Here is a 14,545-nt window from a genome sequence, read left to right on the forward strand (position 1 = left end):
ACATGGGGGACATATTATGCGCATCGTTGTGAAATGTATTCTTTATTATTTTCAGATCTTACTTATGCCATGCACAAATGGTGTACTTCGGGCACCATTTGCACACGGGGTGGGGAGAGTGTGGATAATTTTTTTTTTTTTTTAAATTTTTACCGTACGCGTACGGTAAGCGTAATCGGCGGTTTTTCGAAAAAAAATTAAAAAAAAATGTTGGCCTTGGGGGTTGTTTGGGGACCCGTATATCACTGCTGGGTGATTATGATCTCAATATACTGCCCCTTTAGACATTTTTTGGCCTCATTTATGCTGCCCCACTCAGAGTGCGAGAGAGAAAATGGCGGCCGCCGCTTCCTGGTTTCGGCCGATTCGAATGTTTACTAAGATCTAAGAGCCAATCAGAATCGCGCTCGCGCACGTCACCGTACGCGTACGGTAAGCGCACCGTAAGCGCACCGTAAGCTGGCTCAGATATATATATTGATTTAAAGGCTATTTTCTCAGAATCTACTGAACAGATTTACACCAAACCTACAAAAGGCACTTCCTTGACCTGAGGACTACCTCTCTGCCAAATTTCAAGTAACTCTGTTCAGCCGTTCGGGCTGTAGCTGTGTCTAAAGGTCCTATGGAAAAATGCATGGGAAAAAGGCGTTTTGGGACCCCCCTTTTATCTCAGCCCCCGCTTGACAAATCCCCCCGAGACTTTCAGGGTAGGAGCGGAGCGTAGCGCCCCACCTATTTTGAAAATTTCGCGAGGATTCGTCGACCGGCGCCAAAGTTATTCAAAATAGAATGTTGCGGTTTTCCTATGGAAACAGGGTCCTAACTATAACTACCTACTGGCGACCGCCAGTAGGTAATATATTCACTGAAAAAACCATAGGTTTCACACAAGTTATAGTTAGCGGACATTTTACTGATAAAAAACCATTGAAATTCCCCCGTTATAGTTAGTGCAGGCAACTATAACTCACGCGACCGCAATCCTCTGCTGATGCTAATACTGTATTTAGACACTTATTTACCCATGTCTTCTTCCATAAATTTTTAGCTAACATATATTACAAATATTTTTTTTTCATAAAGACACATATGTCATCAGCAGAGGATTGCGGTCGCGTGAGTTATAGTTGCCTGCACTAACTATAACGGGGGAATTTCAATGGTTTTTTATCAGAAAAATGTACGCTAACTATAACTTGTGTGAAACCTATGGTTTTTTCAGTGAATTTGCAAGGTTTTTTAAATGCTAATTCCTAACTATAACGTGTGTGAAACCTATGGTTTTTTCAGTGAATTTGTATGTTTTTTTAAATGCTAAGTTACTTTACGCCGTTCGTGGCGTGCGCGCCCACTTTACGCAGTTTGTTCCGTGCGCGCACTGTGAGCACACTATGCGCTTCGCGCACCGCGCGCCCACTTTACGCAGTTAGTGCCGTGCACGCACGGTGGGCACGCGGTGCACTACGCACACCGCGTGCCCACGTTACGCTACATGGGCCATGTACGCAGGATGCGCTTCGCGCATCGTGCGCACACGTAGGCCATATTGGGCGCATCGTTGTTAAATGTTAATTATTGAATATTATGTATATAAGTAGATATGCCATGCACAAAAGGTGGCCTACGGACACCTTTGGCACACGGGGTGTGGAAAACGTGGACATTGGTTTTTTTTGTATTTTTTTTTTACCGTACGCGTACGGTAAGCGTAATGGCGATTTTTCGAAAATTCTAAAAATTTAATTTTTGGCCTTGTGGGTTCTTTGGGGACTCCATAATCATGACTGGGTGGTTGGGAGCTCTCTAGGAAGCCTCTTTTGTTGTTTTCCGACTTTGAATTTCCTCCACTCCCCTCAGAGTGCGATAGAGAAAATGGCGGCCGACACTTCCTGGTTTCGACGGATTCAAATGTTTACTAAGATCTAACAGCCAATCAGAATCGCGCTCGCGCACGGCACCGTACGCGTACGGTAAGCTTACCGTAAGCGCACGGTAAGCTTACCGTAAGCGCACGGTAAGCGCACCGTAAGCTGCCACAGATATATATATTGATTTAAAGGCTATTTTCTCAGGAACTACTGAACAGATTTACACCAGACCTACAAAAGGCACTTCCTTGACCTGAGGACTACCTCTCTGCCAAATTTCAAGTAACTCTGTTCAGCCGTTCGGGCTGTAGCTGTGTCTAAAGGTCCTATGGAAAAATGCATGGGAAAAACGTGTTTTGGGATCCCCCTTCTTTCTCAGCCCCCGCTTGACGAATCCCCCCGAGACTTTCAGGGTAGGAGCGGAGCGTAGCGCCCCATTAGTTTTGAAAATTTCGCGAGGATTCGTCGACCGGCGCCAAAGTTATTCCAAATAGAATGTTGCGGATTTCCTATGGTAAGAGGGTCCTAACTATAACTACCTACTGGCGACCGCCAGTAGGTAATATATATATATATATATATATATATATATATATATATATATATATATATATATATATATATATATATATATATATATATATAACTCCAAAACAGCGCTCCTTCTGAATTGCTGGGACCCAAGGGAGCTGGCGCACACGCCGGCGGAGCACGCCGGAAATAAGATATGTCCAAATGTCAGATATCGTGCGCTCTCAGGAACAAAGTAGATCGACACAGATAGCGGAGAAACGGGTGTTTATTCACAACGCGTTTCGACTATACAAGCCTTGATCACGTGAATAACAGTGCTGCGGTGGCAATGAACTTAAAAGAGTGAAGGGCTGTCAAAACAAACAAAGGACCAAGTACATGGTAATCAGTATCCTACTGTGGCGGCCATCTTAGAGTGGTCAAATACCAACAAAACATGGAAATGTTCATTCCCAAGTTGTCCTGCTGTTGCATTGTCAACAAATAAACAACATTAATGATAAACACATAAATAATATCCAAACTGCATTATATTATGGAACCTGGCAAGTGCCTAATGTTAAGTTCACCCTATGTGACTCCAAGTGGAGAGATAAATTTGCAAGGCACAGAATGTAGCCAGTGTATGCGGGATGTCAGGACGAGCATAGCAGTATATAAAACATAGCGACAGAGGGAGAATAGTATGTGTTCCCCAAGTGGGGCTAACCGTGTTGACCAAGAGATGGACCAAAGTCTTTTCACACGCCCATGTGTCCAGAACTGGTGATGACCTCAGTGAGATGGAGGGGAGAGAGGGTAGGCTGCCCGTGCAGAGTGAGTGTCAGTGTTGGGGCCCCTTCCTCTCCTCCTGAAAAGAAAATAAGAATACATAATTAAAAACAGATGCAAATGGGTCTGCATCAAACACAATTCTAGTGCAAGTTCTAACGTAGGAAGAAGGGAAGAAAGTGCACACTAGTTGCAGCGACAAGACATAATCCAACCATATGTACATCATACATAAACATATTGACACATAGTCCAAATACATCATTCTCTAAGATGTATGGCCAATTCTTCGTCCTGATTGAGACCACCAGGGTTTTTGCTTTGAAAGTCAACAATGTATTTGGATTCCCTTTGTCTCAACCTCAGTACCCTGTCGCCTCCCCTGGGAATGCTGGGGATTTGTTCAAGAATAAAGTATCTGAGTAATGTGGCATCAGAGAAATGATGGTCCCTGTAGTGCCGTGCAACAGGATATTTTTCGTCCATATGCGTTATGGCCCTGCTGTGTTCCAGTACCCGTTTTTTGGCCTGGAGGGTGGTGCTCCCTATGTACCATTTGTTGCAAGGACATGCAATCACATAGATGGCAAATGTGGTGCTGCAAGTGAGAAATTGTTCTATCTTTTTGTACACTCCATCGTATGTAATCGTATTGAGGAATGTACTTTGTTTGCATGCCTTGCAATGGCCGCAGGGAAAAAATCCCTGCAACCCGTGTGTGTGTCTGTCAGGGTACATGGTAATATCGCTGCGTACCAGCATGTCCCTGATGTTCTTCCCCTTCCTGTATGTGATACTGGGTCTCTTGGGAATGCTGGTGCCAATGATGTTATCGGTAGTAAGAACATCCCAATTTTTGGTCAGGATACGTTTGATGTTGTCTGAATTGGTGTTATATGTCATGATGATGCGCGTGGTATCGTCATCATCCTGAGATGTCAGTGTCTGTTCGTTGGTCAGTGTTGAAGTTCTAGAAATCCCGCTGGCCCTGTCTCTAGCTCTGTTAAGTACCCAATTGGGATAGCCTCTCTCTCTGAAACGTTCAAACATCCCCTCACTCACTTGTACATAGGCTTCCTCTGAGTTGCAGTTTCTTTTGGCCCTCATGAGCTCGCCAAAAGGGATGCTCCATTTAAGTGTCTCTGGGTGGCTGCTCAACGCATGCAAGATGCTGTTGCCAGCTGTTGCCTTTCTAAAGAGAGTGGTGTGTAATTGGTTGTCAAGGATGTCAATTCTGACATCCAGATATTCTGCCCTTGTACTGCTGACATTCCCCGTAAGAACAATATTGCTGGAGTTTTGATTCAGGCACTCGATGAAAGCCAGAGCTGCCTCCTCGTCACCATCCCAGACAATAAAAAGGTCATCGATGTAACGCAGCCATTTAATGACATGCGCGAAATGATGGGCAAGGTCTTGCTTTGCCCGTATGGTCTCCTCCCAGTGACCCATAAAAAGGTTGGCAAAACTGGGGGCAAAGCAAGATCCCATCGCGGTACCTGTTGTTTGCCTGTAAAGTGTACCATCAAACAGAAAAATGTTGTTGGCGAGACAGAATTCCATCATCCCCAACAACATCCTGCTGTGTTCCCTGAGTCTGAGAGGTCTTGCGTTGAGAAAATGTTCACAGGCCCTCAAACCTTGTCTATGTTCAATGATCGTATAGAGGGATTGTACATCCAGTGTGATGAGAAAGAATTTCTCATCCCACTGGATGTCTTGGATCTTGGTGAGGAAATCTTTCGTGTCCCTCACATAGCTGGGAAGTTCCATGACAAACTCTCTAAGGAAATGGTCCACGTATTTGGAGACATGTTCCGTGACACTCCCTCTCGATGACACAATGGGGCGTCCTGGGGGATCTATGGGGTTTTTGTGTAGCTTGGGCAAAAGGTATAGTACAGGGAGCACCGGATGATCGTTTTTGAGGTATCTGTACTCCTCCCATTCTAATATCCCTTTATCTTTCCAAACAAGAAGTTTGTCCCAAAGATCTATAATGCTGAGATTATATATCTCCATAGAGACAGAGATGTAGCTCTGGGAATCACCAAGCTGTCTGAGAGCTTCTGCTACATACTTATCACGACTGAGAATAACAACATTGCCGCCCTTGTCAGCAGGGCGTACTACCACATTGGAGTCATTGGCAAGCTCAAGAAGAGCCTGCCTCTGATCAAAGGATAGATTGTTATATTTGGAGTTGTTTTTCTTTTTGTTTGTTCTGTAAGTACATAGGGCTTTGGCCACACAGTCATGGAACGTGTCTATGTTGTCATGTGGAAGGGAAGGGAGAAATGTGGATTTTGGTTTAAAACCTGATGATGCACTGTCATCCATGACGACCCCACAATCAATAAGGGTCTGAGTATTGCTGGTCGACACAGAAATGTCATCCCCATTGGTCACATTGTGGATGTTCACATCAGTGGCACTCGTTGCTTCTCGTTCTAGTTCAATGAGATTGATCAAAGCATCCATATCTCCTGTGGACATCTCATTCTGGCGTTTTGGGATGAATGGTTTCGTACCAACAGTATTGCCCAATCTTTTGAGGGCATGCCATTTTTTCAGTTTTAATTTGCGAGTGAACTTAAACAGATCAATCCTGGTCTCAGTGAAGTTAAAAGATCTGGAAGGGCAGAAGGACAGACCCAGGCAGAGAGTTTTTTTCTCTAAATCACTCATGACCCTGTTAGACAGATTGATTACAGTTTTGTTTACCATAGTCATGTCCATTATCGCATCCTTCTGGAGCGGGTTCTGTAGCTTCCCATGCCGCCCCTTCCTCTGCCTCTCCTCCCATCGTTGGTGGATTCTCTTTCTTCTATTCCTTCGTTTCCTCGTCCCCTTCCACGTCCTCGACCTCGTCCCCTCCATCCTGGTGTTGTCTTCGCCGGAGCTTCCTTTGTCGTCCGTCTGCTCCGGCGCAGGTGACGATACTCCTCTAAAAAATTCACTTGCCGTGTTGATGTCTCCAGGCTGTTAGTTTCTTCCGTAGAGATGTCAGATTCAATGTCACTGGCTGTGGACGTAGATGGTGTTGGTTCCGTGTCTCTGTCCTCACTCGTGGATGGTGGTTTATCTTTATGCTCGTACAGATGGTCATACTTGCGGCTAAAAGTGAGAATTCTGCCAGACTCATAATCATTGTAGTCCCTGTTCATCTTTCTCTCCTTCCGTGCTTTAATCTCCTCTTCATGTTTTTTCAGCCGTTCTTTCATGCTCTGTAGAGATTTCTCTATGGTCTCTTTGTCTACGATATTTCTCAATTCTGCAGTGATTTCCTGTATTTGTTTCAGAATTGTCTCTCTGTCAATCCAAGCGTATTTTACTAAAATCTCAAGCATGCGCCTGGAGCTTGTGGCTGAGTTCTCAGACCATTCTTTGAGCATGGCTGGATTGGGTGCTTCATAGGTCGGTGTTGTAAAAATTCTTAGACCCCTGGGCACCATTTCCTGGTCAATGTAGTTCTGGAGTGAAATGGCCTCCCACCATTTTGAGATTTCTGTTCTTTTGAGTTTCTCAAGTTTATTCATTTTGTCGTCTGTGGATACCATCGTGGTTGTTCCTGGTTTGTTGATTGTCAAGCTTTTGGGTTTCTTGGCAAATATCGCCAGGGCAGCCGCCCTGCGTTCCTCCTCTTCTTCCATGTGCACTACACCCGAGTGCAATATCCGCTAAATGCGTGAGTACTGTTCCCCTTGTGAAATACAAGTTGCTCCTGCCAGTCCAAGGTTTGATTAATGTAAAAGGGTGCCTGGGAAAGCTCCACCTCGATGTGATCACTGCTACAATGACCCCCTTAATGGCTGTAGATGACAATATGCCACATGATGTAAACAGTCCTTATAACGAAATTGATCGCGCCACAGCACGGAAGTGTGTGCTACGGACGGGGTCTGTATTGCAAGTGCCGCGCTATCATAGATCCTCCGATAGTCGCGTGTGGCTGCAAATGCAAGTTATAGTCAAATGGTGCTAATACATTGTCCGGGTACCCTGCGCAGAGAGATAGTGCTAATCCGCCGCAAACCCAGAGGACACAAGCCGTGATGGCAGCTACGTGTAGATGTGAGAGATTAAAGCGCGACCCCCCCGCCGCTTCCCCGGGAGAGGAGAGACGAGCGCCACCAAAGACCCCCACCCTCGCCTCCCCAGGGGCGGACAGACAGGGTCAAGCACTTACCCTCGATACTACGAGCTCCTCGAAGTGTCGGGTTGCCGGAAATCACGGTTTCTCTGTACGCTTGGTGGACGGCCGGTCCGGTGCAATCCTCAATAATACAACTCCAAAACAGCGCTCCTTCTGAATTGCTGGGACCCAAGGGAGCTGGCGCACACGCCGGCGGAGCACGCCGGAAATAAGATATGGGAATGAACATTTCCATGTTTTGTTGGTATTTGACCACTCTAAGATGGCCGCCACAGTAGGATACTGATTACCATGTACTTGGTCCTTTGTTTGTTTTGACAGCCCTTCACTCTTTTAAGTTCATTGCCACCGCAGCACTGTTATTCACGTGATCAAGGCTTGTATAGTCGAAACGCGTTGTGAATAAACACCCGTTTCTCCGCTATCTGTGTCGATCTACTTTGTTCCTGAGAGCGCACGATATCTGACATTTGGACATATATATATATATATATATATATATATATATATATATATATATATATATATGGCCCACATGGACGTCCTTGTGGGTCAACTACCCTCATGTTACCTTCAGTAAGTTCCACACTGCGAGAATGCTGAGAGGTCTTCGTGGCCCACCCCCACCCCCTTTCTCTACCACCCTGCAAACATGCCTCCTGGTGCACTATTAGTTGGGGGGTGAAGTCTCCTTGGCTGCTGAGGGTCCTTGGGGGCGAACAATCCCTCCTATTACCTCCAGTAAGTCCCAAACAGCAGGACTGCTAACAGGGCCTTTGGAGGCTACGCCTCCCTCTCTTCACCACTATGCAAACACGTCTCCTGGTGCACTACTGGTTGGGGAATGAGGTCTGAGGGACCTTGGAGGACAAGAAGCCCTCCTGGTTCTTTCTGTAAGTCCTACACAGCGGGATTCCTGTGGTCCTGACCCCTTTCTCCACCACTCTGCAAACACCATTACTACTTAAAAAACCATAGAAATTCACTGAAAAAAACAAAGGTTACAGGGACGTCATAGCTAGGAAAGACGTACGTTAGTGATTTTGTGGATGATATCATCAGTGATGTCATTTGAGATGTCATCAGTGATGTCACTGAATATGTAATGAGTGATGTAATATGTGAGGTTATAACCAGTGCATTGCATGGGACACGAGTTGTAGTTAGCTCAGCTATACTATAACTGCTGAATTTCACTGATTTTGTAAGAATGAAACCTGAGTCTAGCTATAAGGTCCCTGTAACCTTTGCTTTTTTCAGTGAAGTTTTAAGTATTTTTGTAATACCATTCTCTAACTATAACGTCCCTGTAAGCTTTGTTTTTTTCAGTGAAAATATACATATCTATGTATGTAGATAATTATATAGATATATATATACTCGTGTGAACAAGGGAACTTTGTTTCCGAAATGCGTTGAGTCGTGCATTTGCTGAATAAAAGTCTGCTTACAGCATCTGGGTGCCGTGGATCATTGTTTTTGGTATGGAAATGATGGAATGTGGATGTTATGGGTTTCGCTAACCCACTACGGCTCACCGCCGCTTGAGGCTTGAGTTGAAGCGAAGAAATGGTGTGGATATATATATATATATATATATATATATATATATATATATATATATATATATATATATATTATCTACTGGCGGTCGCCAGTAGATAGTTATAGTTAGGACCGTGTTTCCATAGGAAATCTGCAACATTCTATTTGGAATAACGTTGGCGCCGATTGACGAATCCTCGCGAAATTTTCAAAATAGGTGGGGCGCTCCGCCCCGCTCCTTCCCTGAAAGTCTCGGGGGGATTCGTCAAGCGGGGGCTGAGAAAAAAGGGGGGTCCCAAAACGCGTTTTCCCCATGCCTTTTTCCATAGGACCTTTAGTCCAAGCTACAGCTCGAACGGCGGAACAGAATTACTTGAAATTTGGCAGAGAGGTAGTCCTCAGGTCCATGAAGTGCCTTTTGCAGGTTTGGTGTAAATCTGTTCAGTATTTCCTGAGAAAATAGCATTTAAATCAATATATATATCTGTACGCGCGCAGGGTGTGCGCACCGTGCGAGCACACTAACGTGCGCGAGCGTAATTCTGATTGGTGGTTACATGTTAGTCAACGTTCGAATCGGTCGAAATCAGGAAGTGTCGGCCGCCATTTTGTTTGTTTTCAGTGCGAGAGTGAAAAAGGAAGGTGGCGAACGTGAAAAGGGGGCAGGGTAGAGAGTTCCTGACCCCCTAGCCTTTGTCAGGGGGTCTCTGAAGGACCCCGAAGGCAAAAAAAAAATGTTTTTTTTTTTAAAAATCGCGGGGGTGCGCGTACAGTGCGCGCACCCTGAATAACCCAACAAAAAAAAATTTTAAAAAAAAAAAATCGCAGGGTGAAAACCCCAAAAAAATAATAATAATTTTTAATACGTAGTTTATTGTAAAATAAATATATAAAAAAATAATAATAAATAAATAAATTAGCATTTAAAAAACCGTACAAATTCACTGAAAAAACCATAGGTTTCACACACGTTATAGTTAGGAATTAGCATTTAAAAAACCTTGCAAATTCACTTAAAAAACCATAGGTTTCACACATGTTATAGTTAGGTGGATATTTCACTCGTAAAAAAACAATGAAATTCCCCCGTTATAGTTAGTTCAGATAACTATAACTCGCGCGACCGCCACTCTATCACAAGGATGATGTAATCAGTGATGTCATGAGTGATGTCACTGACCATGTCATGAGTGATGTAATATGTGACGTCATCAGCAGTGCATTGCGGGCGCGCGAGTTATAGTTATCTGAACTAACTATAACGGGGGAATTTCATTGTTTTTTTACGAGTGAAATATCCACCTAACTATAACATGTGTGAAACCTATGGTTTTTTAAGTGAATATATATATATATATATATACTGAAATGCACCAATGAAAGAGTGACTATACTTTTAAAGATCAAGCGTATTGATGTGTCCATTACATTTTGAATAAGGAAGCACTGAGAAAGGCACATGAGCTGAAACGCATCTGCTTGGATTAAAATTAAGCATCAACTTACCTCGAGAGTGCTCTGTAACCTTTGGAGCTGCATATATATATATATATATATATACCACAAAACCCTCCTTGTGAAAAGAGGCACACCGACTCTGGCTGGGTTACTGCATTTCATTTATTCGTGGAAAAGCACGAAGGCAATAGGCATCCTTTTCCCAACGTTTCAGCTTCTGCAAGCCTTGATCACGGGAGGAGTCTCTGACTTTTGAATGACCCACGTGGTTCCTTTTAAACACTGCAGGCCGTATTCTTTTGCAGAGCGCGCAGGGGGATGATTATTTCCAATTTTAAACGGAGCGCTTTGATATGCGTGTTCCTCATTGCTTGTCAATCCCCAGCGCTAAAATACAGTCAGCCAAAATGCACAGTTCGTTTTTTCAAGTTTCCACTTACTAGAAAACAGCATCAGCTCGCAGCCTCAGGTAATTATTCCTTAAGCTCCCAACTCGCCACACACTGGAAACATTTCCACCGAGGGCAAGCAGGTCCGGTTCCAACAATAATTGTCCCACAAAAGATTGCCTCGCAAATGAACCAAGACCTTGAAGGGCGGCCAGTGTTGCTGGTACGAGGCTTCCAGTCATAAATACCACAAAACCCTCGTTGTGAAAAGAGGCACACCGACTCTGGCTGGGTTACTGCATTTCATTTATTCGTGGAAAAGCACGAAGGCAATAGGCATCCTTTTCCCAACGTTTCAGCTTCTGCAAGCCTTGATCACGGGAGGAGTCTCTGACTTTTGAATGACCCACGTGGTTCCTTTTAAACACAGCGCTTTGATATGCGTGTTCCTCATTGAGGAACACGCATATCAAAGCGCTCCGTTTAAAATTGGAAATAATCATCCCCCTGCGCGCTCTGCAAAAGAATACGGCCTGCAGTGTTTAAAAGGAACCACGTGGGTCATTCAAAAGTCAGAGACTCCTCCCGTGATCAAGGCTTGCAGAAGCTGAAACGTTGGGAAAAGGATGCCTATTGCCTTCGTGCTTTTCCACGAATAAATGAAATGCAGTAACCCAGCCAGAGTCGGTGTGCCTCTTTTCACAAGGAGCGTTTTGTGGTATTTATGACTGGAAGCCTCGTACCAGCAACACTGGCCGCCCTTCAAGGTCTTGGTTCATTTGCGAGGCAATCTTTTGTGGGATATATATATATATATATATATATATATATATATATATATATATATATATATATATATATATATATATATATATATATATATATATATATATATATATAAGTCCAACAAAGGCCCTAAAGCATTGAGAGGTCTCTCGACGCTGTTCTGCCACTCTTTGGGTTTTGTTCTTATTATTTGGAACACCATTGTGACATAAGTGACATTTTTCATCGCTCGAATTGATTTTGAATGCAACTCAATGAATTACTTTATTTTCACTTGCTTTGTTGGTGGTTTAATAAAAACAGGTGTTTTTTTAAATTCACAACACTGCGTTGACCATAATGTAAATCGGCACAGCACAGGAAGTGTTGCAAAAATGTCGTGGGTGTTATTTAAACAATGAAATGCCGCTTTATGCCTTACCTGTGAACAAGGCCTTGGATAGACTGAAACGCGTTGAGTGTTGCTGGCTTGTTTCCAGCAGAACTGTTAACTGCAAATAAACAACAGGATTTTCATGATATCCATGAGTGCGAGTGAAATTTTTCGCTTTGGAAAGAAGTGTGTAATTTGAATCGGCTTGGCTCCGCCGATCCACTATCGCACCGCCCAAGAGCGCCCGAAGTGTCAGGAAGTTGAGCTACGATGAAGGATATATATATAATTTAAAAGTTAAAATAATGTAATTATTTTAATATTAATTTTCTGTGAGAGTGTACTGCAGTACCTGTGCGTTGCTTTGAGTGTACTAGACTTCCTCCAAGGCTGGGATGGAGTACATTTACTTTTGTTTTGTCATCTTTGGCGCAGTAGTAACCTTAGAAGTGTAGTTTGTGGAAAACAATGATCTTACTCTTTTTGGGTGGGTGTTTGTATTAGAATGCCTCTCCCTAAACTCCTCCTTACCTCTCCCTTCGTAAAGCCCTCTCATTTAGGAGTAGATATCCCAAATTCTCCATTTCCCCACCAGTCCCAGAGTTTTCCTTTATTTACTGAGTAGTAAATGACATGTGAAAACAAGGTAGTTACCTTCGTTTGTGAAAGATGTGTAGATTGCCCAGTAGAGATATAAGAGGTGGAGATGGGGATTTCCACCCATAGGTTTGATAATTGCATTTTAAAGTAAGTTGTAGTAGTGCAGTATTACTTTACATACTACAAAGTGCAGATTGTGGGTCAGGCCCAAGGTTGGCAATGGGAAAATGTTGGTTGGATGTAGGCACTCAGGGCCACACAGTTCTACCAAGTTAACATTTACTGAGAGGGAATCAAAAGACCCCAGAGTGGCTCCACAGCGATCCTTCATGTTGACACTAGAGCTGCACCTCTGAGGTTTTAGGGCAGTGCGGCCGGTGCCACCGCACCGGGTGTTGGCTTCCTGGGGGCGCCCTGTTTGAAAGTTTATTATGCTTTTGAAGCACCTGCTGCAGCGTTTCTTTCCGCCGGCAATTACCAGGCCTCACAAAAATGTCAAGAATAATTATCTTCCTGGAGTGAGATCAGCATTTTGTATAGTTGAGGTTTTGACTTAGGTGAAGTTAGTGCAGAGGGTTAATATGCCTGCTGCAAAGAACGTGTACCAAGTAGATTACAGAGTGCGTATGATGTAAACAGATCAGCAGGTTACTGCTTTTAGTTTAAGAGAATTTTATTAAAACAAATACAGGTGTCGATACAGCAGAAAATCAAAAACATATCAGTAGCAAGAAATATGAAATAAAATATGACTGTGAAAATAAACATGAGACATAAGAAATAACAAATGATTGAGGCTATATAACAGAAAACAGTATTGGGTAAATATGCAATAAAATGAAACACAATAAATGCAAAGGAACATAAAGGTCAATCAAGGAGGTTTAGAGACTTCTTGTTGAGAGGGGAGCAAATGAAACGAAGGAGACGGGCGTTTAGCACACTTATCAAGGTATAAGGTTACAGGTAGCCAGAGATCATGTCGTTTTTTAGCCAAATTGAGGGGGTAAATAAAAACAGTATCTAGTCTGTGATTATGACATACATTGTACCACCATGCTCTGAAAGATATATTAGCAAAGTTTTTCCAATTAACCGTAATTTGCTGAAATGCGACAGCCAGCAATAAATCAACAATTTGCACATTAAAATCAGTATCAGTCCAACAAGGGGATAGACTTCCTAAAAAAATATTAACAAGGGAGAAAGGAATTGTAGTGTGAAATATGGCATTTATTTGGATCCAGACTTGTTTCCAAAAATTATGTGTGGCGGTGCAGGAAAAAAGCATATGAAAAAGAGTAGCCTTAGAGGCCGGGCAAGACCAGCAAAGGTCAGGGATTAGAGGAAATCTCTTATTTAACATGTGAGGTGAAAAGAGAAGTCTATTATAAATAAAAAAGAGGGTTTGTGTGAGGGAAGCAGCCCTGGACGATTTGCGAAGCTTGGTCCACAATTTATCCCACAAAGAGGTGGGCCAAGAAATGCCAAAATCAGATTCCCATTGTTCCTCTACTTTGGATTTTGGCCTAGGTATGAGAGTCACGCGAAGTGAGTGATAAATGGAGGAAGCTGTGGGCTGGGTGCGTAACAAAGAGTGAAGGTGCGAAGAAGGACTGGGGGGATTAGGCTGGATGGGGGAGTTAGAGATTTTGGCATATGTGGACATGATTGCATTCTTAAGTATAGTGTACTTACAAGTGAAGGAGTGAGGGAGATTAAACTTTTGGCTGAGAACAGGAAAAGGTAAGAAATCGGAACCAGAGAAGAGATGGAACACCCAGATCAAACCCTTTTGTCTCCAAGATTTCCAATAATGAGAATACTATTATTATGCCAAATGGTGGTATTGAGAAATTCAGCTACAGAAGAAGGGGGACTGGGGGAAGTGGAAAGGAGAAGCTTGGTGGTGAATTTATGTATGGGGGTGGAAAGGACCTGAGGTTTACAAGAAAACGAGAGATACTCCACGAAGGAAAAGGGGGATAAAGAAAGACGTTCAAGAACAAGCCATAAGGGGTAAGATTCAGCAGGATCACTCAACCAAAGGGAGGCTGCTTGT

The sequence above is a fragment of the Triturus cristatus genome, chromosome 6 (genome assembly GCF_964204655.1).
Source record: "Triturus cristatus chromosome 6, aTriCri1.1, whole genome shotgun sequence".
In the NCBI taxonomy this organism is placed as follows: Eukaryota; Metazoa; Chordata; class Amphibia; order Caudata; family Salamandridae; genus Triturus; species Triturus cristatus.